Source organism: Cucumis sativus, chromosome 1 (genome assembly GCF_000004075.3).
Source record: "Cucumis sativus cultivar 9930 chromosome 1, Cucumber_9930_V3, whole genome shotgun sequence".
Taxonomy (NCBI): domain Eukaryota; kingdom Viridiplantae; phylum Streptophyta; class Magnoliopsida; order Cucurbitales; family Cucurbitaceae; genus Cucumis; species Cucumis sativus.
Window position 1 is genome coordinate 9,403,648 of NC_026655.2, and position 25,452 is coordinate 9,429,099.

General features: G+C 32.1%; 1 long non-coding RNA gene and 1 pseudogene across 1 annotated transcript; one reads left to right on the forward strand and one right to left on the reverse strand.

Annotated features, from left to right (window-relative positions):
• Positions 1-1,942: 1,942 nt before the first annotated feature.
• On the forward strand, positions 1,943-9,235 carry LOC116406421 (annotated as a pseudogene).
• Positions 9,236-21,892: 12,657 nt separating this feature from the next.
• Positions 21,893-23,474, reverse strand: LOC116406422. The gene is made up of 2 exons (XR_004219427.1): positions 22,994-23,474; positions 21,893-22,409 (listed from the first exon to the last, which is right to left on the reverse strand). It is a non-coding gene; the product is annotated as an uncharacterized LOC116406422 (long non-coding RNA).
• Between the last annotated feature and the right edge of the window lie 1,978 nt (positions 23,475-25,452).

Sequence of the window (25,452 nt, forward strand, 5' to 3'; positions counted from 1 at the left end):
ACCATCCATGTCAACTAGAGATGTCCGCGGAGCGGGGGCGGGGATGCCACTCCGTGTACCCGTGACCCCCATCCCCACCAATTTCTCCTTATGGAACGGGGCAGGGATTCACTGTGGGGATTACGGGAGGATCATGTTACCCGTGGAAAAATATTATCTAATTTTTTAAAGTTTAATTTCATTTTTCAATCCACATATTACTTGAAATGTATATACACTTTCAATGTTGTTTTATTTTTGATAGAATATTATCAATTTTCTTATTTAAAACAATTAAAATGTCAAATTCTAATAGTTTATAAAAATAAAAATAACTATTGGAGAAACATTTAGAAATCTACCCATAAATTTTAAAAATCTACAAAAAAAAAAAAAAAATTAATCCATAAGTATTCTTACAAAGTCTCAACTACAAACCTAATTTTTTAAGAAAAGTTTACTAATCACAAATTAAGACATAACATATAAAAGTTGATAACATAGAAATGAAAGAAAAAACATAAAAGAAATGGAATAGAAGAGAAAGGAAAGAAAGAAAATCAAAATAGCTTTCTTTTTACTCTTTTACATATTATTAAATAAGTAAATAAATAAATACTTATATTTATATTTAATTATATATATTTATGTAATTAATTATATTTTTGTTCGGGCCAGGGCAGGGATTGGGTTGGGGTCGGGAATGTATTCTTCTCTCCGGTCCCATGTTGTGAATGAAAAAAAAAAAATTACACCACTCCTTTCCTTATTCTCCATGTATTCAAGAATTTTTCGCTGGTTAAATGGACATCTCTAATTTCAACATTTCAATTTAGCAAAGATAATATCAAAATATTTTAGTTTTCATCGTGGCATGTTAGCATTCAACTAGGGTCCAATTAATGTAGAACATTGAAACCAAATTTCAAACATCTAGAATTATAAAGTGTGCTTTTAAAATTTTGTTGACTAAATAAACACCAAATTTAAATTTAAAATTCTTTTGATGTCGAAATTCGAATGTAAAGAAGTCTGACCTTTACAAAAACTTACAGACAGTGTGATACTTGTCACACATTTTAATATTCTAGTGGTAGTGAGACCGAGAAGCTTCTTAAGTGAAAATAAGGATTCTCCTCAATTTTCTACTTTCCAAATTCTTGGTTCAAACACCTCCTTAATTAAAAACTTTTGGGTTAGATTAGAGTAATCTTTTCACTTACATAAATTGTGACATTCCAAAGATTTTTCTAGGATTAGTTTGAACGACCAAAACCATTTTGGTTGTAGTCCTATTCTCAACTCGAACTTTGTTATTTCTTGTTGCTTCTATTTTATGTTAATTAAACAATTAATTAGGGGTGAGCATTACATATTGAAAACCGAGTCGATTAACCAAAATCAAACGAATCAAAAATGGTTGGTCGCAGGGGTCGATTTATTAAGGGTTGGAGGGTACGCGTCCTCCTCCAATTTCTAATTTTCGTATTTTAATATTAATTTTGAAGTGTTAGATTAAAATATATGTTAAATAATGTTTTATTGTTATTAAATTTTGTCTCTGGTATAATGACTATGCACTCCCTTCAAAATTCCAAGATTTTGGGTTTCAGTTATGTAGTACTCCTATATATGATTTTTAGGGTTCGACGTTGGTTTCAGAAAAACTGACATTTTTTAAAAATTTCAAAGGTTTATTAAAATGACCTATCAATATACCAATGATCAATTCGTCCTCCCTCGTAGTCAAAATTAGTTTCAACGTCTACTAGTTGGTTCGATAACAATTTGATCCAAAAAGTGACTTCTATCAAACTTTTGATGTAAATTCACCCCACACAACCAAACGAGTATCATATGAGGTAATTGTATTTTACAATTTTACCCTCACAATAATCCCTTGGCGGTTTCTTAGACCGTCCTAGAACGTCCTTTTCACATCGTCAAACTCTGTCAATCTTTGTCTCTCTCTTTATATACATATTTAGTGGCACTCTGTATTTTAAGCTTTTCTAACTTTCCTTCTGATGAAATCATTCCAAATTCTCTGAAAACTACAAAGGTCTTCAATTGTTGGGCCGAGAGATTAATCTTCCCCTTCGTTTTCGGAGGAGGAACTGGAGAAAATCTAGCCCTTGTTTAGTGGCTATGTGATTTCTGGTGTGTGTCTGTTGTGTTTTTGTTCAGGTGGGCATTTCTGATTTTAGCTTGTTTTTAGTTTCGAGGTGGTTTTGCATGGAACAAAGTGGTTTAAGCCTTAAAGAGATGTTTAATTCATGACTTTATGAACGTGTGTGGAGATTGTCTCATAAAACAATTTACGTCTGCTTGAAATGTTGTTTCTAGCTCAGTTTCTTAATTTTTAAGAGATTATGTAAAGGATTTGACAACCCTATATGTATTTCTGTTGCCCCGTTCTCTAGTCAATACACAATCGATTTTGCTGTGAATGGTCTTTTCCTTTTTTTTTTTTTTAACCTTGTGTCCTTTCTTCTTTTTATTTTTTAATCCAGTGGTTGAAGGTGTGAGATGCATGGATCCTACTATCAAGTTAATTTTGCTTCTGATATTCTTCAGCGTAGGTTGGTGCCTACCCACCCCTGCCTTATTTGTTTAGATTTCTGTGTACAACCTTTTGTTTTTCTTAAATCATTTTTACCTCTATATATATTCCTTGTCTCTAGTAAAATAATGCGAATCTATAAATTTAAATTTGAAGCTCAATCAGATCAGGTCATATTCATCGTTGTATAAATTGGAGCCTTAAAATTTGTAGTATTTTTTAAGATCATGTTTATTGTCGTTTTTCTTCTATTACTGAACGCATTGATGAACTAAGTTCTTTCCGTTACATGCCAGCATGTGCTTCAACCACTGAAAAAAAATTTGAACACTGTGAAAGGGTTGTAAAGGATTGGGCCTTATCTTCTCTTCATCAAGGTATCAACAATGATAAACATACACTAAAAGATTTACTGTTCTTTCTACATGTTCCAAGAACTGGAGGGCGATCGTACTATCACTGGTAACTTTCAAATCATAAAGTTCGGTGGGTATTAATCACTCAAGTGTCGGAGTCTTAAGTGTTTTTTGGTTCTGTTCTGTAACTATGCAGTTTCTTGAAAAAGTTGTACCCAAGCTCTCAAAACTGTCCCCTTTCTCATTATAAGCTACGGTTTGATCCCAGGTATAATTTTATGATCCCAAGTATAATTTCATTTTTCCAAGATGATTATCATTTTATTTTATAAATTGTTTCATATGACATTCATTCAACTTTTGAAATGTTATGTCTTACTCGCTTTACTGCCGCCTTGATGTAAAATAATTACCAACCCTTAGTTGCAAACTGAAGTTATGTTTGATTATGATTGTTAAAACTGTGACATGCAACCTTTGCATGAATCTGATAAATTGGTAATTGAATTAAAATAACTAGGATGTGGACGCATGAGCGGTTTACAAAAAAATTTAGTTTAGTTATCGCAGAAGGTTAGCTTATATAGATAAACAATGAAAAAATGAAACCTGAATAAGAAAGTTCTGGAGGTCTAATTGTATTCTTAAGAGAACTGAGAATGGCATTAGGAAGTATGGTGGAAGAACATTGTTTAAAAAAAGTTTTCCTCTTTTTTAGTATTATATTTTTTTGTATTGTTTTTTTGTTGGTGGGGAGTAAGGGAAGTGTCCTCCAAAGTATATTGGGAAACAAATGGAAAATCAGAACCTTGAAATTTTCTTCTTTTTTTTTAATTTTTTATTCAAGACCGACTCTTTTGATAGTTTTGACTAATTTTGTGCGTTTGTATGGTATTTGAATCTGAATTGCAGCAAGACGAAGTGCAGATTGTTAGCTACTCATGATGATTATAGCATGATGGAAAAACTACAGAAGGAGAGGACTTCGGTGTGGTGACAATTGTCAGGAATCCAGTTGACCGGGTTCTTGGTTCATATGAATTTTCAGTTGAGGTAGCAGCTAGATCTTTGGTACATCCTGACCTAGCTTCTGCAACCAAAATGTCCAAACATGTGCGTGCAAAGACAAATGGAATGTCCGCACTGGATGTTTGGCCGTGGAAGTATTTGGTTCCATGGATGAGGGGAGACCATATTTAGTCGAGTACGTGTCCTGTTGGCTGATCTTGTGCTTCTTAATGATTATTTTCTTTTAACTCAAGCGGAGTGAAGATAAATATAATTAGATCTTGTGCATTTTAATGATCGTTTTGTACTTTCTTGTTTGGTCGGGGAGCTCTATTTCTTTCTCGTTTGGTTTTCATCGATAGTTGATTAATAGGGAAACAACGGAGGTTGCCACTTCTCTGTCTTTAATTGCAGAGTTCAGGTTTTTAGGCTTGGGAGAAGGGATATTGATTTTGGAGTCTCGACTCCTTAGAGGGTTTCTCTTGTAAGTCTTTTGGCATTTGCTGGATCCCTCTCTCGTTTGTAAGTCTGGACAAGTTTTTCTCAGTTGTGTGAATTGTATGGACTGATTTTTGAGGAAGTTAACCTTTGGGTATCGGTTTTGAAGACCTTTTGTGGTTGCTCTTTAGGCAACATTGTACACAGTTGGACCCCTTTTCTTTAATGGGGGGTTTTGTGGGTTTGGTTTTTGAATTATTCCATTTTTTCTCCCTAAAAGTAGTTTGTTTCTTTAAATATAAAGCTTTGGGGCTGTTTTAGTATTGAATCAGATTTCGATAAGTTAAGCAAGTTGTATTCGTAGTTTGAAGCCAAACCCGTCTGGAACTTTGTTTTTTGGCTTGCTTTAATGGATGATCTTTTCATTTCACTTTTTTTCTGGAACAACTGAAGCTATTTTTCATTAGCTTGTCAATAATGGTTTTCAAGTGCTCAAACTATATAGGGAAAATAGTTCCTGCCACAAACTAATTTGGAGTTGTGCGTAGCTTTGGATGGAGATGTTAGAATCTAACAAGTAATTTTTGTTTTGGCTCTGTTAGCCTATGTTTGTGATCAGGTAATCTTGACAATTTCTCTCTTATTTACTACAATCTTATAAAGAGATTACTGTTTGCCCACTGTAATGAACAGAGAGATGTTAGAAGACAGAAAGGTTCAAGTGAAGCTAAAAGCGACAGTCCATATGACATGGAGGACATGCTTATGCCACTAAAGGAGTTTGTTGATGACCCCATTGTTCATGATCTTGTTCATAATGGGGCTACTTTCCAGGTAATTCCGAATTAATTTTTGTATTGGCGTGAATAAGACAAACAGTTAACAGTTTTAACTGTTGGTTCTCTACATGTAAATATTTGTTTGTATTTGATGGAATCTCGAGTTTCATTTCACATAAACATTACGTGCATCCTTTGTTCAAGGGTAGGAGGTGGGGAAGTGAAGTTGCTAATTCTCCTCTTTGTTGGGCCCAAGGAGTTAAGCTCATGACTGAAAAACATTAATTCCATGACTTATTAACTTTTTACATGTGCACTCCACTCCTTACCCCAAATGCCCTTATGTGATATGTAAGGTACAACAGTGATATAATTAAACTTTTTTTTTTCTTTTTTTTTTTTGTAATTTTCCTAGGAATGGTTTTGGTTTTCTCAATATACTCTAAATTCAATGACCTGGAAAGTCGGCCAGTTAATTTGATCCTTCATCTGGTTGAGTGTCTGATACCAAATGAATGCTATCTTGTGGGGCCTTCAAGTAAACGTATTTAGTTATTATACACTTGTTGATGTTTTTTGTACTTTTGGACACCATCAGCTACATCAAGTTTTTAAAATTTTACCAATTCAGAATTTTGTTTTCTTGGGGGTACCCTGTTGTCATGCACTTTTTCATTCTTTTCAAAATGTGATTGACTGATTAAAAGTTCTCAGATAGCAGGACTGACAAACAACTCCTACCTAGCTGAAGGACATGAAATACGTCACTGTGTACAGAAACACAAGAGTCTTGGTCAACATGTTCTTCATGTGGCAAAGGTAACAACCGAAGGTTTCTTAAATTAGAACAGTGGATATATGGACAACTATCTTTCTGATACTTGGCCTCCTTATGGTTGCAATTATGGTAGATGCTTGTAAATCTTGCAGAAGAGGTTGGATGCTATGTTATATGTTGGTCTAACTGCGGAACAGAAGGAATCTGCGACGATGTTTGCAAATGTGGTTGGTGCACAGGTGATTTCACAGCTAAGAGACGCCAAATTTAGCATGGACACTTCAGCTGACAATCAATCAGGTTTATGTTTTGTTCTGTAGCTTTTCATTCAAAGAGGACAACTTTTAATGTAATAGAGACTATGAATCTTTCATTAATGATTACATACAAAAGGAGTGGGAGAGCACCTCTAGCAAAGGGATCAGTAGAAATTAAAAAAAAAGTAGGTGCACGTAATCAAGAAAATCATCAATTTGTCTTCAAGAGTAATTGAAAGCTTTTTTCTCTTCTGTCCAAGACCCCAAAAGAATATTTGCTTTGTTGTGCTTTCACAGGTTATTAATAAATGGCCAGCTCCAGTGAAGCTGTATAGTAATTATATTCTGGAGCTTTGCTGAGACTTGAAATTTGGAAATGAATTTTTGTTAGATGCGAATTGTTTATACCGTTGGAGGGAATTGAAATCTTTCGAGATTCAAATTTTCCACTTGGGTTCTTATTTGTTTAATCCTTTTCCATTCCTAAAAAAATAGTTTCCTTTATTTTTGTTACACTTGTTTTGATAGTTCCAACAACCATGTGTAGATGGAATTAGCTTTCAAAACCTGTTCTGGCATCCATCTTTGTAGTTATTTCTTATTTGTAACCTTGGCTTATTCCTTTTCTGGATCACGATGGTCAAGATCTTTTATTCAAGATTACTTTTCTTTCCAAAAAAGATAAAAAAAAAAAAACAAGGAAATGGGAAAAGTGACCCATGAGAATTAGAAACAAAATGTTTTAAATGAAAGATATATATATTCTACTTGGGTACTATTTTTCCTAATCGTTTATGGCCCATAATAGACGAGTAGTGGTTATTAAATTGTACTTAGTTGCTTAAGATTCTGCTGGTTGCTAATTTACACTGATTGACAGTTCAAAGTTTACTTATCTGGCACATGTTTATGGATCGATTTAGCAAGTGCATTATCTAAACAGACTCCATCCATTTTCATCATTTGGGATGTTTTGCCAATTGGATCTGATTTTCGGGTGAAAAACATTAGTCTGATTTGTATTCACTTGAAAATCCCATGCTATTCTAAATTCATAGGATTTCTGAAGAGTTATTATTTATTTATTTTTTCACTTCAATCTAATGGTTGTCTGAACTTCTAATTTGGATGCTGTATAGCTTATTTTTCAAGAGAAATGTAGGCCTGCGGTTTGACCAACATCTCTTTTTAATTACAGATTATATCAGCTCTTGGCGTTTAGATTCTGAGCTTGAGAGCAATATTGATCAGGCAAGCTTCTCTCATTGTCTAATCATATTCATATACATAATCCAGGATCTCTATTAATCCATTTTCTTTTACAGAGTAACAGTACCGTATTATATGAAATGACTACTGTCCAAGATGAAAGCAAAACAAAGAGAGAAAATGTACATCACCTCAGAAAAATCACATTTCGGCGATTCATATATGGTCAATTAATGATTTTATTAAGCAAAAAATTTATGTTCCTTTATTTCAACATGCCAGATGACTGTTGCAGAACTAATTGAAGTTTATGAAGGGTGCAGTTCAAGTATGCTAAAGACTCAATCACGTCGTCGATTTGCTTCTTTAAAGAGGATTTCTCCTGCAAATTTCTCAAAAGAGGTATTCAGTTGAGTTGTTGTCACCAAAAATATTGAAGCCTGACTAGAAAATAAAAAGCTTACCCTTAGGGGATCCTTACTCTAAAAGCTTTGCTGAACCATTCGATTTTAAATCATGGTCCTTCGTGTTAAATTTAATGGGGTTTCTCAGAGGTTTGTATTTGGCATTTGAGAAACATATGCAGACTTTAAAGAGTTTTTTCTAATTGTACACTGTTTTTGAAGAAAAAGGGTGATCTTGCTTTTCCAATGAAAAAGAATAGATAAGAAACAATTACCAGTGACATTTTTTTTTCTTTCTTAAAATAATATTTTCGTATACAGATTTTAGTAAAAGAAAATTAATAATTTGGTTTCTTACTGTATGTTCCAAGGGTTTCAATTTCCTTTCCATTGAAAAAGAATGAAACAAGAAACTAATAACACTCCTTATGCCTTTTATCTCTTTAAGAGATTGGAACAGAAGTTGTTCCTTACGTTTCCGATTTTCTTTTTTCTTATTCCTCAATAATACTATATTGCAGGCACGGCGTTCCATTTCTGATGAAGTTCTGCAGCAGATTAGAACGCTCAATTACTTGGATATGGAACTTTTTGAGCATGCTCGAGAAATCTTTGCAATGAGACGTGTACTGATGGGGAATATTGATATGAAAGTGAGTCTTTTTTACTTCTCAATTCCTTTTAGATTTCTCTTCCAACTTGAAATGTTGTCTTCATACTCATCATCTAGGAATCGACAATTTTGATGAACACAGGCATGGTCACACTAAAAAATAACCTCTATTCTAAGAAACACGAGCACTTTTTGTTTGGCTAGCTTGTCCACGTCAGACATGCATCAAACATTTGGATACATTTGTTGGACATGCATTGGACATTCATTAGTTCAACAAATGTGTTGGACACTAGTTGTGCAAGTCAAAATAGGATCAACATTTGATGGACTTCTATCAAACACTTGTATAGTAAGTTAACACGCATAATAAACCTTAGAGAACAAAATACATCAAACTAATTTTTTTACCATAGAAATGTATCTTTATCATGCCCATGTCCTAATTTTAAAAAATGACGCGCCGTGCCCATATTTTATATCCGTATCCGTGCTCCTTGGCCTTTAAATAGTTATACATTCCAGATAATACAAAATCTCACCATATAACAAACTGAAGTGTAAGTTGTCTCATGATTTCTCATGCAAATACAACAAAATTTGCAGGATGGATCAGAAGGCAAATTTGACCGTCTACGTGTGTTCGAGCTATGGAAAATTCCTTCATTAGTAGTGCTTTTTATCTTACTCCTTGTTCTCTTCGTATTTGCGAACGCTCGAAGAAGAGTATCTAAAGTTAAGGTATAGTTGTTGATTTAATTTATCCTCAAAGTGGGGAAGAAAGTCTATGCATCTGTTTGGATTTTAAATTTTTAAATGAATGAACAGTTTTGCCCATCAATCCTGTTTAAGGAAAATCATAAAGATTGAAAATTGCTAACTTTTAATGGGCTACTACCCGACTTTCTCTACGGTCCAATCTGTCGCGATGTGATCGCTACGCGGAGCGACCGACCTCCCCGTTTATTTAATTTTAATAAATAATTTTGGAGTCGCCACCAACCATATTAGGGTGTGAGGTCACCCAAAAAAATGGTCTGCGTACATTGAGAGATTTAAGTTCGGGAGTCAGTTGTGTGTAGGGAAGGTGTTAGCACCCTACAACACCCAAAAAATAGTTACCCAATTTTATCTTTTAAATTAAATTATAGAGGTTCACAAAACAAAGTTTTTATTTAGGTTTTGTTTAAATGTCCCATGTTTATCCATTCATATCGAAGAAAGTAAAACCTAAGCATGAATTGATGATTATAGGTGGCATAGAAACCATTAGAAAAATTAAGTTTATTTTTGTTTTAAAAGATTTTTATTCACCTTAAGAATATTAAGATACCAAAACTTGATATTTTAATCTCTATCATAGGTGTGTTTAATGAGAAATTTCATGTATCTAGAATGAAAACACTACTCAGTTTCATTTAAAATATGAAATGTGTTTATTTAAAACAATCTATTAATTAAATTTCCAATGAAAAAATTTCATGTATTCATGGAATTTAAATTATAAAATCTATAAAAAACAATACTTTTCTCTAATTTATATTTTTATATTTCAATTGGAAAATGAATAATAACAATGAGCAAAACATTATGAAATTTGAAAAATACTTAAAGGGTAATATGTTGAGATAAAATAAATACATAAAACAAATATAGGATAATGTAAACAATATGCAAAATGTACAAGATGATTAATTAATACAGCAGAGGCAAGATAATTAATTAATGCAGAATGATACAAAATAACTAATTAATTCAAAACATGTAAAATAATTAATTAATTCAAAAGGATGCAAAATAATTAATTAATTCAAAAGGATGCAAAATAATTAATTAATACAGAAATGTGAAAAATAATTAATTAATGCAGAAATAGGCAAATTAATTAATTAATTCAGAAATATGCAAAATAATTAATTATGCCAGACGAGAGTAATAAATAATTACTCGCGGATGTCAAATGGGTGAAATAATAATTAACTGCAGAGTGTCCAGGTAGGTTTAATGCAAGATGCCAATAAATAATCACACTAGCCAATGGATGCCAAATAATTTTAGTGATTAATCAATTAATAAAGAATACAAATAATTTGAATGAGTAATTGACATAAGATGCCAAATGAGTGCCAAAATAAGTTAGCAATATGCAAATAATTAGCTCACAATGGAGGATGCCAAAAATTAAAACCGTCAAATACATTGTGCTAATTAATTAACAATGCATAATTAAGAGAGTATGTCAAATGAATAGTTATTTTCAAATGCATAATTAACATATATGCAAAATTGATCATTATTAAAGCAAGATACCAAATGGATACACACAATTAACATAGAATGTAAAATGGATGCCTAGATAATTAAAAAGATAGCAAATAATTAAATCAGTATGTCAAATGGGTGTTAAATGAGTGTTAAATAATTAAGACATCAATCAAATAATTAACAAATCATTTAATTAATTAACTAAATGAAATAATTAACATAGCACGCAAATGGATGTCAAATAATTCAAATAATTAATCCAGAACCCAGTAGTAGCCAAATGGATGCCAAATAAATAAACAGATGCAAAAAAAAAAAAAAACTAATTAATCAGGGCAACGCATGAGTGTCAAATTAATTAACTAATGCAAAACTCAGCAATCAAAATAGTCCTATGGCCAAATGGATGTCAAATAATTAATGAAGATGCAGAAAATTAACACATATCAAATAATTAACCTAGCATTGGCAGTATGCTAATTAATTAACCAAATGAAATAATTAATAGCAGCCAAATCAGATAATTAACTCACAACATTCAAATGGGTGCCAAATAATTAAACGGATGCAGAACTCAACCATCAAAATAGTCAAATGGCCAAATAGATGTGCAAAAATAAGTGTAATCAGATGCAAAACAAACACTAATTAATTAGGGCAGCAATCAAAGAGTCAAATAGGAGCCAAATGATTCAAATGATGCAAATAATTAAAACATGTGAAATGAGTGTCAAATGATTAACACAACAACTAATTAATGAGTTATTTAAATGAATAATTAAGACATCACCCAAATGGATGCCAAATAATTAAGCCAGTATCATCAACTTGAATAAAAAAAAAAAGAACTTACAAGGTTTGCCTTAAATGCAAAATGTTCTGGGTTGATCCTCTTCCCCTCTTCCAAAAAAAAATTTCTTTTACGTGTCACTCTTCTCTATCAAATAATCCTCCTAGCAAAAGAAACTCCCCCCCATATTGAATCTTCTCATTCTCTTTTTATAGGGAAATGTCTCATTTTTTTTAGATAGAAGTGAAGTAGGTTTAGATAGTGAAATGAAGTACAGCAGAGAAATGGGGAAAATGTGGAAGAGTGGGAGAACGTGAGAGATTGGGGAAGAAGGTGGAAGAGTGGGAGAACGTGAGAGATTGAGAGAAAGTGGGAGGGTTGTGACTCAGGAAAACAGTAGATGGTTGAGAAAAATAGGGAGAAGGAAAAAAAATCTTTACTTTTAATTTTAATTTTAAATATGTTTTTATTTTTGTTTTTGTTTTAAAACATAAATTTAAAAATTAAGATTTAAATTTAAATTCACATTCAAATTCTTTTAAAAAAATAATAAATAAATTAATGAAAAAAATAAAAAGGCAGGACAAAATACGGTATCTACAGTTTACCCCTTTGTCCATCCTGAAAATATTTAAAGGTGGACAAAGGTAATAGATAAGGTATTTGGGCCAATTTTTTTATTTTTTGAGAGAGAAAAAAAAAATCAATCTTAGCTCTAAGACTAGGGTTGATAAATAAGAGAAAGAACCTAATAGACATGCTTCGTTCCCAGCTTTAGATCTGGGCTCGATTTAACCAAATTTGAAAAAGAACATCAACCTTAGCTCTAGAACTAGGTTTGATAAATAAGGAAAAGGACCTGATAGACAGGGTTCGACCTCAGCTTTAAATCTGGGCTCGATTTAACCAAATTTGAAAAAAAAAACATCAACCTTAGCTCTAGGACTAGGTTTAATAAATAAGGGAAAGAACCTGATAGACAAGCTTCGACCTCAGCTTTAGATCTGGGCTCAATTTAACCAAATTTGAAAAAAACCATCAACCTTAGCTCTAGGACTAGGTTTAATAAATAAGGGAAAGGACCTGATAGACAGGCTTCAGCCTCAGCTTCATATCTGGGCTCGATTTAAACAGTTTTTTTTTTTTTTTTTTTTTTTTTAAAAAGACATCAACCTTAGCTCTAGGACTAGGTTTGATAAATGAGAAAGGACCTGATAGACAGGCTTCGGCCTCAGCTTCAGATCTGGGCTCGATTTAACCAAATTTGTAAAAAACACCAATCTTAGCTCTAGGGCTAGATTTGATAAAGTGGACACATCCTTCTTTTAAAACTTATTTGAAATTTAATTTAAAAATATTGTGCTTTTCAAAGGAATAAATAGCTCTCTACTCCATTTTACCAATACCATTAACAATCTATCTGCATAATCGTCGTAGGATAGAATAAGACATGTATCACGAGAACTTTTTAAGCTGTCGAACTCTCCACTCTTCGTATCAAATAAATTAATCCAAACTGCGAAAGACTGTACTATGTTGTAAAGACATAATGTTGTTTTAGTCTTGGACTTCACAAAACATGAATCCTTTAGGATGTGGACTTCCAATTGCAGCAACTCAACAATCATAGAGAAATTTGTTTGGACTTGTGTTACATTTCCTTAAGTCTTAACAAGAGAAAATCATAGCTTTTACTTGGTTTGCAAATACAATAAGTTGTACTGAATCATTGTTAATTAACAAATAGATAGAACAATAGACTAATGAATAATTGATGTTTAAGTTGATGATATTTTAAAAAAAAAGATGAAAGAAAGGATTGAAAGAATGGATTGACAAATAAAGAAGTGTTTGATAAATATGATAAGAAATGAAAAGATAACAACGATTCTTGGAATAGGAGTACAAAGAGAGGAGGTAAGGGACAATTTATACATATGAAACAACATTCTAAGAACTAAATGTAAGTTTCCTAGAAATACCCTTGACTTCTTTCAACACTACGAAATTTTCTATGAAAAGGCCTCACGCATAATATCTTCGAACATAATCTGAATTCACATGATTTTTTTAGCTCAACACCATCCATATTGGTTAAAGGCAAAGCTCCTCCTGAAAAAGTCTTTTTCACCACAAACGAACCTTCATAATTAGGAGTCCATTTTTCTCGATGATCATTTTGAAATGAAAATATCCTTTTTAACGCCAAATCTCCTTCTCAAAAACTTCGAGGGTGCAATTTTTTATTTTATGCTCGCATTAGTCTTCTTTGGTAAAGTTGTCTGTGACTTAATGCTGCCAAACATTTTTTTTTCAATGAAATTCAACTGCTCATAACGACATTCAACTTCATCTAACTTAGCTTCCATGATAACTCTCAATGAAGGTATCTTAAGTTCTAAAGGTAGGATACCTTTCATACCATAAACCAAATAAAATGGTGTTGCCCCTGTTGAAGTACGAACTGATGTATGATATCCATGCAGTGTAAACGGTAAAATTTCATGTCAATCTTTGTATGTTGTTGTCATCTTCTCAATGATTCTTTTAATATTTTTGTTGGGCGCCTCAACTGCCACATTCATCTTGGGGTGATATGGAGTCAAATTTCTGTGATTGATCTTGAATTTCTCACAAAGTTTGTCCATCATTTTGTTATTAAGGTTCTTGGTATTATCTGTAATAATACCCTCTGGTAGACCATAACGACAAATCAAATCTTTTTTGATAAACTTGAGCACCACTCCTCTTGTAACATTGCAGTAAGATGCTGCCTCTAATCATTTAGTGAAGTAATCAATCGCCACAAGAATAAAAGGTTGATCATTTGAGGCTTTAGGATCAATGGGTCCAATAACATCCATTCCCCATAAAGAAAACGACAATGGTGCTGACAAGACATGCAATGGAGATGCTGCTGCATGAATCTTATCCATATAAATTTGACACTTTTTACATTCTCTTGCATATTTTATGCAGTCTGATTCCATCGTTGTCCAATAATAACTAGATCTAAGTATTTGTCTAGCCATAATATGTCCGTTAGCATGTGTTCCACATATTCCTTCATGAATTTCAGTCATAATTTGTTTTGCTTCTTCCACATCAACACATCGAAGGAGTACCATATCATGGTTTCTTTTATAAAGAACTTTACCACTTAAGAAAAAGTTCATGGCCAACCTTCTTATTGTGCGTTTGTCATTCTCTGAAGCTCCATATTTCTCTACACTTTATGTATTGCTTGATATCAAAATACCATGGCTTATTATAATACAGGTGGGCTCTGCAAATACTGCTTGAAGATTGGTTCGCAGGTTGAAGTTAAATGCGAGATAAATCTGGATATGTAATTCAGTCTTCCAAGAAAAGCTCGAACTTCTTTTTCTATTTCAGGGGATGGCATGTCCATGATAGTCTTCACTTTATCTGGGTCTACTTTGATCCCTTCTTCACCGACAATGAATCACAACAGTTTTCCCGAGGTTTCCCCAAATGTACATTTGGATGGATTTAATTTCAATTGATACTTTCTCAACCAATTAAATAATTTTTGGAGTATAGTTGTATGATCTTCATTTGCTTTGGATTTTGCAATCATATCATCAACATACACCTCTATTTCCTTATGCATCATATCATGAAAAAGTGTAACCATTGCTCACTGATATTTGCCCCAACATTTTTTGAACCAAAAGGCATTACTTTGTAGCAGAATGTTCTCCAAAGGGTAATGAATGTTGGTTTTTCTTTTTTTATCTTCTTCAGTCATTTTAATTTGATTATATTCTGAAAAACCATCCATGAAGGAGAAAGTTGAGTATCCTGTAGTGTTATCCACCAACATGTCGATATGAGGTAAATGGAAGTTGTCTTTGGACTAGCTCAATTTAAATCTCTATAGTCCATACACATTCTCACTTTTCTGTCTTTTTGTTTGTTTTTTGGATACTGGAACAATGTTTGTCACTCGTTCAGGATATTTGGAGATTGTGAAGAACACTGTTTCAAATTGTTTATGTACTTCATCTTTTATTTTAAATAATATATCAAGCTTCATTTTACGTAGCTTTTGTCTTACTAGGTTGCATTCCGGCTTCATAATGTACTACAATATCCGTATTTAATCTCAGCATATTCTGATTACTCCAAGCAAAAATATTTGAGTACTCACGTAACAAATTGATCATTTTTCCGCTTCACTAGTCATTGATGTGCCAATTTTTGCATCATTTGATTCTTCTTGAGAACCCAAATTGATTACTTCAACTAGCTCTTGGTGAGGACCTAGGAACTTATCTTCTTCCTCTACCATTCTTAACAGTTTTGAGGATATTCCTCTGGCATCTTCATTGTCACTTTCTTTGTCAGATTTCGTAGTGTATATTAAGGTATCAAGGGTATAATTGGAATTACTAACATCTTCATTCTTATGAATGTTGTCTATGAAAAGGTTTGGACTGTTGTATTTAATTTGCCAAATGCAAGAAAGAAAGCAGAGAGAAGAAGTTGGAAGGAACGAAAGAAAAATGCGAAGATTTCATTAAATAACAAATAAAACAGTACATTCATATTGTAAAGCAAATAAAACATTGTGGCCTTGTGTAGAGCCACTATAAAATAAAAGGAATTTGACAAATAAAAGCTTAATCATTACTCTTTAAATTCTTTTGAAAATGTAGGTATATCTACAACATCCCAAGTATTAAGCTCGAAATCAGGTGGACATGCATAAACTGTTTCTCCTTCATTTTTGCACTTTTCAAACAAAGCAATCTACAATGTTCACTTTTAGATTTTCATGATTAGGCAGTGGATTGTTGTTGACATCCAGCTTCTCACCAACTTTTTTGAAGCTTAACCATCCATCATTAATTAAAGATTGCACATTCCTTTTTAAAGCCAAACAATTTTCAGTTGAGTGTCTCGCTCCTTCGGCATAATAATCACATTGAGCATTTGAATCATATCATTTTGGATAAGGAGATTGTATAGGATTCATTGGGATAGGAGCTAACTGATGATTTTGAATTAGATGAGGTAAAAGTTCTATACATGTCATGGGAATTGGATCAAATTGCCATGTATCTGAGTTGGTCTCGCTACCTTGACCTTGTACAAATGGTTGAGAAGAGTTTGAATTAATAGGTTTTTGGGCTCTAAAGAAAAAGTGAGTTGGTACATAATTGTTATGAGGGACATGAGAAACATTGCTTATATATGAAGAAAAATTTTGGTCATGTTTTCTTTGGCTAAAAAAACGATTTGTGGTTCCCTAAATTAGGAAAACCAAATGCATGAACCTCATCTTCTTTCTTCTTAGATGTTGTTCCTTTCTTTAATCCCTCATACTCAGCTGAAGCCTCTGCTAATCTCCCATGCTTTATCGCATATTCAATTCTTTCACCAATAACAATAATGTCACAAAAATTGGTTGTAACATTACCAATCATTCGATCATAAAATGGAACCCACAAAGTATTCATATACATAGACGTCATTTCTTTGTCTGTTAATGGTGGTTGAACCTCTACGGCCATATCTCTCCATCGTTGAGCATATTCTTTAAAGTTTTCTAAATTCTTCTTCTTCATACGTTGCAAGTCTAAACGATCTGGAGCCATATCAATATTATGTTTATATTGCTTTAGAAATGCATCAGCTAAATCCTTCCAAACATGAATGTGTGTATTATCTAATTGAATATACCATCGAGTAGCTGGACCAGTCAAACTGTCCTGAAAGCAATGGATCAACAATTTATCATTACCAATATGCATTGTCATCTTTCTACAATACATTATAAGATGACTCCTTGGACACGATGATCCATCATATTTCTTAAATTTGGAAACTTTAAACTTTGCTGAAATGATCAAGTCTGGCACTAAGCACAACTGTGTTGCTTCTATATTTCCATAAACATCAGTCACTTCAATTGCTTGCAATCTTTCTTCCAAAACATCTAGTTTTTGCTTAGCCGAAGTGTTCTCATTTTGCCTCATGTCTTGAATTTTAGCCTGAGCTTCCAATTGTTCTATATATGGGACAGGAGGTGGAACATCAAAAAGTGGATTCATAGCAACATAGTATTGAGCAGTTTGAGACTGTGTAACGTTCATGTGGCGTGACGTAAATCTTGGGGGATAAATGGGATCATTGGTGTCTTGAACTGGATTGCTTGATTGTGTTGTTTCTATGACGACTTTTCCTTTTCCTACTGAAAGCAATTCCAGTATTTTTGAAACTTGTTCCCCAAGACTATTAATATCTTGTCTCATTTTATCCATGTTTTTATCTTGTTCTTCCATGATTCGACTTTTATGCATCGTATTATAAGGATGATGAATTGGAGTAGGGTGAACTATGTTTTCCTTTGATTATTTTGAAAACTTTGAAGACTAAAGAGCAAGGAAAGAAAGAGAGAGAAAAATTTAAAATTTAAAATTTAAAATCAAAAATCAAAAATCAAAAATCAAAAATCAAAAATCAAAATTAAAAGAAAAAAACATGAAAAGAAAAGAAATAAGAATTTTATGTACTTTAGCTTAATTTTTTTTTAATATTTAGTTAATTTTAGAAAATGTAAAGGCTTGCATGTACGTCTACAATGTAAACATTACTTTCTTTAAAGTATGCATGAAACCAAATGACCCAATTTCTAGGGAACCAAGATAAATAAAATTTAAATATCAAACTCAAAATAATAATAATATAGAAAATACTGTTATTGAAATTATTTTTTTTAAAAAAAATGAAATATGTATTATTTAAAATTTTAGGAGAATGTGAAACTTTGTTAAAATAAATAAATAAAAATAATTTGAATATTTGACTTTTGGATAAAATATGTCAAAAAGAAACTGACATGGTGTTGGTATCATCTAAACTCTTAGAAATTAAAGGCCTTCAAACTTATTCTAATGTTATTTAAGAAATAACAAAAGAATTAATCTGAGCGAGGATTTTTCATGTGCCTACACGGGAGTCGAAACCCTCGAAGGTCAACACTACTCCATCCTCAATTCTAGTCCTATAAGGTTGTAGCCCGGGTAGAGGGCTTGTGAGTGTGTGTAAATGCATGCTAGCATAAAAAAATGTACCAATAACATAGTACAAATTATTACATATGAATCAATAAAAAAAAAAACAAATAATTAAGTGAACCAACATATTATAATATAATAAGAATAAAAGATAAAAATGTACTGGCTTGACTCTCTTACACATTGCAATGTCCCCAGTGGAGTCGCCAAGCTGTCGCGACGTGATCGCTACGCGGAGCGGCCGACCTCCCCGTTTATTTAATTTTAATAAATAGTTTTGGAGTCGCCACCAACCATATTAGGGTGTGATTGGTCACCCAAAAAAAGAAAAAAAAAATGGTCTGCGTACATTCAGAGATTTAAGTTCGGGAGTCAGTTGTGTGTAGGGAAGGTGTTAGCACCCTACAACACCCAAAAAATGGTTACCCAATTTTATCTTTTAAATTAAATTATAGAGGTTCACAAAACAAAGTTTTTATTTAGGTTTTGTTTAAATGTTCCATGTTTATCAATTCATATCGAAGAAAGTAAAACCTAAGCATGAATTGATGATTATGGGTGGCATAGGAGCCATTAGAAAAATTAAGTTTATTTTTGTTTTAAAAGATTTTTATTCACCTTAAGAATATTAAGATACCAAAACTTGATATTTTAATCTCTATCATAGGTGTTTAATGAGAAATTTCATGTATCTAGAATGAAAACACTACTCAGTCTCATTTAAAATATGAAATGTGTTTATTTAAAACAATCTATTAATTAAATTTCAAACGAAAAAATTTCATGTATTCATGGAATTTAAATTATAAAATCCATAAAAAACAATACTTTTCTCCAATTTGCATTTTTATATTTCAATTGGAAAATGAATAATAACAATGAGCAAAACATTATGAAATTTGAAAAATACTTAAAGGGTAATATGTTGAGATAAAATAAATGCATAAAACAAATACAAGATAATGTAAACAATATGCAAAATGTACAAGATGATTAATTAATACAGCAGATGCAAGATAATTAATTAATGCAGAATGATACAAAATAACTAATTAATTCAAAACATGTAAAATAATTAATTAATTCAAAAGGATGCAAAATAATTAATTAATTCAAAAGGATGCAAAATAATTAATTAATAAGGTGAAAAATAATTAATTAATGCAGAAATAGGCAAATTAATTAATTAATTCAGAAATATGCAAAATAATTAATTATGCCAGACGAGAGTAATAAATAATTACTCGCGGATGTCAAATGGGTGAAATAATAATTAACTGCAGAGTGTCCAGGTAGGTTTAATGCAAGATGTCAATAAATAATCACACTAGCCAATGGATGCCAAATAATTTTAGTGATTAATCAATTAATAAAGAATACAAATAATTTGAATGAGTAATTGACATAAGATGCCAAATGAGTGCCAAAATAAGTTAGCAATATGCAAATAATTAGCTCACAATGGAGGATGCCAAAAATTAAAACCGTCAAATACATTGTGCTAATTAATTAACAATGCATAATTAAGAGAGTATGTCAAATGAATAGTTATTTTCAAATGCATAATTAACATATATGCAAAATTGATCATTATTAAAGCAAGATACCAAATGGATACACACAATTAACATAGAATGTAAAATGGATGCCTAGATAATTAAAAAGATAGCAAATAATTAAATCAGTATGCCAAATGGGTGTTAAATGAGTGTTAAATAATTAAGACATCAATCAAATAATTAACAAATCATTTAATTAATTAACTAAATGAAATAATTAACATAGCACGCAAATGGATGTCAAATAATTCAAATAATTAATCCAGAACCCAGTAGTAGCCAAATGGATGCCAAATAAATAAACAGGTGCAAAAAAAAAAAAAAACTAATTAATCAGGGCAACGCATGAGTGTCAAATTAATTAACTAATGCAAAACTCAGCAATCAAAATAGTCCTATGGCCAAATGGATGTCAAATAATTAATGAAGATGCAGAAAATTAACACATATCAAATAATTAACCTAGCATTGGCAGTATGCTAATTAATTAACCAAATGAAATAATTAATAGCAGCCAAATCAGATAATTAACTCACAACATTCAAATGGGTGCCAAATAATTAAACGGATGCAGAACTCAACCATCAAAATAGTCAAATGGGCCAAATAGATGTGCAAAAATAAGTGTAATCAGATGCAAAACAAACACTAATTAATTAGGGCAGCAATCAAAGAGTCAAATAGGAGCCAAATGATTCAAATGATGCAAATAATTAAAACATGTGAAATGAGTGTCAAATGATTAACACAACAACTAATTAATGAGTTATTTAAATGAATAATTAAGACATCACCCAAATGGATGCCAAATAATTAAGCCAGTATCATCAACTTGAATAAAAAAAAAAAGAACTTACAAGGTTTGCCTTAAATGCAAAATGTTCTAGGTTGATCCTCTTCCCCTCTTCCAAAAAAAAATTTCTTTTACGTGTCACTCTTCTCTATCAAATAATCCTCCTAGCAAAAGAAACTCCCCCCCATATTGAATCTTCTCATTCTCTTTTTATAGGGAAATGTCTCATTTTTTTTAGATAGAAGTGAAGTAGGTTTAGATAGTGAAATGAAGTACAGCAGAGAAATGGGGAAAATGTGGAAGAGTGGGAGAACGTGAGAGATTGGGGAAGAAGGTGGAAGAGTGGGAGAACGTGAGAGATTGAGAGAAAGTGGGAGGGTTGTGACTCAGGAAAACAGTAGATGGTTGAGAAAAATAGGGAGAAGGAAAAAAAATCTTTACTTTTAATTTTAATTTTAAATATGTTTTTATTTTTGTTTTTGTTTTAAAACATAAATTTAAAAATTAAGATTTAAATTTTAGAATTTAAATTTAAATTCACATTCAAATTCTTTTAAAAAAATAATAAATAAATTAATGAAAAAAAATAAAAAAGCAGGACAAAATACGATATCTACACAATCAAGGCGCTCAAATGAGAGAAGTTTTTTATAGGTGAAACAAATATAAGGTTGGATCTGATTGAGATATTGTATGCAGCAAATTTCCACCCTCAGGAATCATATGTCGTAGTGAAAGGAGAGAAAGCCTCGTTCACTTTGGAAGAGATTAATGAGTTGTACGACCTACTTAATGACCCTGAAGCATACTCCGACCAGCGCATTATTGAGAACTCAATGTGGAGCGATGCAAAAAAGGTTAACCAATTAATCGCAAGGCTAAGGGCTAAGTGGACAAAAACACCGATCGGAAGACTTCAACAGTTCCTACACCAGTTGACAACCAAGGCAAAAGTCTGAGTGTTTTTCGTTAAAAAGATCCTTCCTACATGCTATGATAGCACAATGCCCTTGGATTATGCGTTAGTTCTCTATTATATCATGACAAAGCAGACGTTTAATCTGGAAGAAATTATCAATAGAGCAATTCTTGGTTGGCGAAGAAACTCAAAGGGAGCAACACCATTCCTATCTACCTTGGAGAAGTTGTGTCTAAAGTATCTACCAACCCTAGCTAGATTCCCACAAACTAACATGGCAGCAGGAAATTACAACCTCGCAGGTCTGAATCGTATTCTAACTGTTCATCAAAACAAGAAGGAAGCGCAAAGATTAAAAATACAAGCGCCAAAAGAAGGAGAGGGTTCATAAACCCAAGAATCTCCATCATTGCCCCCGCTCAAAAGGAAAACATAAGCTGCGTGGAAAGTGGGTGGTGTAGACAGAGAGGACCTAGCTCTCCAGAAGCCAAAACATAAAAAGTGGCTAAAGGTGCCTATTAAGAGAACTTTGATTTTAGAGTCGTCTGCCAAATCATCCCAAGAACAACTTCATTCGCTTGACAATGATGTTGATGATGAAATTGATCTGCCACTTCCTTGCGAGAAAAATCAGACTTTACCACCATAGATTCCTGAAACACAAACCACACCTAGTTTAGTTGTTGATCCCCCCATTACCATCCACTCCTATATCTCCTAGCCAGCGTAGTCCTCGCCTAACCCTTAACTTCCAAATCCAACTCCCTCATCACTCACCTACATTTAAGAACACCCCCACTGGCCAAACTCCTATAAGAACTCCTTCGCAAAAAACATATGTGTCGCCAAACCACTTATCTAGCCAACCATCCATCATTAACTTGGAGTCTGACCCAAGTGCGTTGAAAGTTCCTAAGATAATTACACCCGCCAAGGATAATTCAAGTGAGCTCACGACAGACGATGTTTAGACCATACACAAAAGAAGAGGAATCGGAATGCAATGCTCTACCTTTGAGTTACATAAGCCCTTATACTAGGGATACATAGTTCAAATAACTCTCATCTCATTCTTTTTAGAAAAAGGGAAAGGTAGATGCAATCTAACGTTCATCCTCTAAACTTCAATATCATTTTAAGGCTTGTAAAATTGACTCTTAATTAGTGATGCATGGAATGGTACCACAAATCTTGAAAGATAATAAATCGAAAGGAAATGAGAGTTTCAGCTTCTTACTTGATTAAAAGATTTAGTATCAATGAATAAGAAAAGGATAAGAGAATGTGAAGGACGTTAAGTGAAATTCACGATACAAAACTTGAGTCCCAAGTCAAACTATCTGATCATATTAAACGATGGACTATATTTATGAGAAGCTCAAGATAAAATTCTATCATACAACTTGAAGTTGTGAAGTTGAGGCAAATTTGAAATGACTCGTGGATGTGGTTCATCTTTCGTAATAAGAATTTGATTGCAGAAGAAAAGTGGACTACCTTTCTACTTGGTACTTTAGTAATTAGTACCTTGATTGCTATTTCCAAGGTATGAGTTTTGTGGTAGAAAAGACAAATAACATTCATGTGTCAGCTTATGCAATATGTCAATGAAGAATAGAGTTGTTGGATGCCAAGTAAATAAAACATAAAGCACCAAGTAAACAAGGAAGCAGTCAGATGCCAAATAAATAAAGAATAAACCATCAGATGCCAAGTAAATAAAGAATAAAGCATTGGATGGCAAGTAAATAAAGAATAAATCAGTCGGATGTCAAGTAAATAAATTAAAGCAGTCAGATGTCAATAAATAAAGAATAAAGTTGCGGGATACAAAATAAATAAAGAATAAAGCTGTCGGATGCCAAATATATAAAGAATAAAGTAGTCTGATGTCAAATATATAAAGAATAAAGTAGTCTGATGCCAAATAAAAAAAGAATAAAACAGCCTGATGTCAAATAAAAAAAAATAAAGCAGTCTGATGCCAAATAAATAAAGAATAAATGACAATTGAATAAAGAATAAAGATGTCTGATGCCAAGTAAATAAAGAATAAAGCAGTCGCACGCCAATTAAATAAAGAATAAAGCAGCAGAATGCTAGGATGCCAAATAAATAAGCAACATGCCAAATGAGTGTCAACTATTCAACACAATGAACCACACAATAAACTGAAGCCTAAATCTAAAGAAACTAAGCATAGCAAATCAGCTTGGTCTAAATCTAATAAAATTGAAACCACACTAAAAAAATTCAATTCAAACAAAATTTAAAATATGCAATAATTACCAAATCAATTCAGATCCAATTGAGAAAAGAAAGAGAAAATACCTCTGAAATACCTTGATTTGGAGAAAATGTTCTTTTACCAACCCTCCCAAATACATCGAATGAGCAGATAAAAATATTTGTACACTCCATCCCTACAAAAAAATCTTCATTACAAAGTTGATCATTTTTTAGAGCAATGGAGTGAAGGCATACAAGGAAAAAACAAAAATAGTGGGGTGGATTAGTTGAGAAAAATAGAGAGGGGAAACCACTTTTTCGTTTATTTATTTTTTAAAATTTCTTTCTGTTTTTTATTTAAAAGGTTGAATTTAAAATTTGAATTCAAATTCAAACTCTTATATAAAAATAAAATGAACATAAATAAAATAAATAAAATGAATGAATGAATATAAAAAATAAAAAGTGAAGAACAAAATACGGTATCTATAATATAAATGCAAAGATGATATAAATCTTTTATGGAGAGACAATGTATTCCTTAGTTTTGATGAAGCCATTGATGATACAAAAGAATTACTATGAACAAGAATTTCTAAATTCCTTATTGCCAAATGGATTTCCACCGCATAAACTTATTTTAAAGAAAGGTTGTCCCATAATGCTTCTAAGAAATTTAGACCCATCAAACGGTCTTTGTAATGGAACAAGAATAGTGTGTCGAGACTTTGGAAAACATGTGATTTTTCTGAAATAGCAATGGGCCAACATATTGGCAAGCATGTCGTCATACCGCATATACCTTTGAGTCGTGCAAATGATGAAGGGTATCCATTCAAATTTAGGAGGAAACAGTTTTCAGTACACCTTAGTTTTGCAATGACCATTAACAAGGCACAAAGACAAACAATACCACATGTTGGAATTTATCTTCCACAAAATGTCTTCTCACATAGACAATTATATGTTGCACTTTCCAGAGGCGTATCGATGAAAATGGCGAAAAATCTGTTGTATACAGATGTTGGAAATGTAACAAAAAAACATTGTATATAAAGAAGCACTCATTTAAGTATGTCTTTAATATTTTATATTATTTTTAAAATTTATCATTGCATACTATTTGTTCATTTTAGCAAAAATATATATTAACTAGGTTGTTGCATGTACTATATTAAAAGTGGCTTATGGAAGAATCATTTTTGGACGATTTTACCCTTTGCCAAATTCTAAATTTACAATATCAACTAAATTTAATTTAATTTTTATTTATGATTATTTAATAAATATAAAAAATATATAATTATCATTAACCATTTATAATTGTTTCAAATTTCCACCTTATTATTTAAGAGATCAAGAGGTTAAAGTATGAAAAACTATTTCTTATTATTAAAAGTTAAAAATGGCTTTAGGAGAGAATCATTTTTGGAGTGCTACGTGTTTAGGAAGCTTTTTAGGTACATA